A 781-nucleotide genomic window follows, 5' to 3' on the forward strand; every position below is an offset into this window, starting at 1 on the left:
TCTTCTTCTTCTTCTTCTTCTTCTTCTTCTTCTTCTTCTTCTTCTCCTTCTCTTTCTCCTCCTTCTTCTTCTCCTCCCCCTCCTTCTCCTCCTTCTCCTCCTCCTCCGTCCTCTCCCTGCCCCCCCCTCTGGTTTTTTGAGACAAGATTTCTCTGTGTAGCCCTAGCTATCCTGGACTCACCTTGTAGACCAGGCTGACCTGGAACTCACAGAGATCCTCTGTGCCTCTACCTCCATAGTGCTTTCTTAAAAGACTATGATGACCTTGGATTCGGTGCTCGCCTATTCCAGGGTTTCTCACACACCCAGTTTTGTCACCTCTGCAAATCTGCATCACGCCCCAGGCAGGAAGCAGAAAGGGAACAACCCAGCCTTTTATTTTATTTTACTATTTTAAAATCAAAGCAAACCCGATCTCTGCATTGTCAGAGATCATCCTCCGCAGGCACAGCACTCCCTTCAGCATGAGGACCATGTCCTGCTTAGAGGAATCCCAGCCCAGACATCTGCCAACTGCGCACTACCATAAATGATTGAAAACAATCGGATGTAAGATGCTCACGGTTCCATTAACGGCTCAGCGCTCCAATTTCCTACCAGCAACGAGTTCTGGAGAGTCCTTGGCTAAGCAGGCAGCCTCTATACATCCATTAAGAGACACACCTTCAATACCGATGTTTTCAAAGCAGTCTATTTCTTTTTATAAAATATAATTTAGAAGGTAGAGAGAGACGGAGAGAGAAAGAGAGAGAGAGAGAAAGAGAGAGAGGGAGAGAGAGAG

The sequence above is a fragment of the Mastomys coucha genome, unplaced genomic scaffold (assembly GCF_008632895.1).
Source record: "Mastomys coucha isolate ucsf_1 unplaced genomic scaffold, UCSF_Mcou_1 pScaffold5, whole genome shotgun sequence".
Lineage (NCBI taxonomy): Eukaryota > Metazoa > Chordata > Mammalia > Rodentia > Muridae > Mastomys > Mastomys coucha.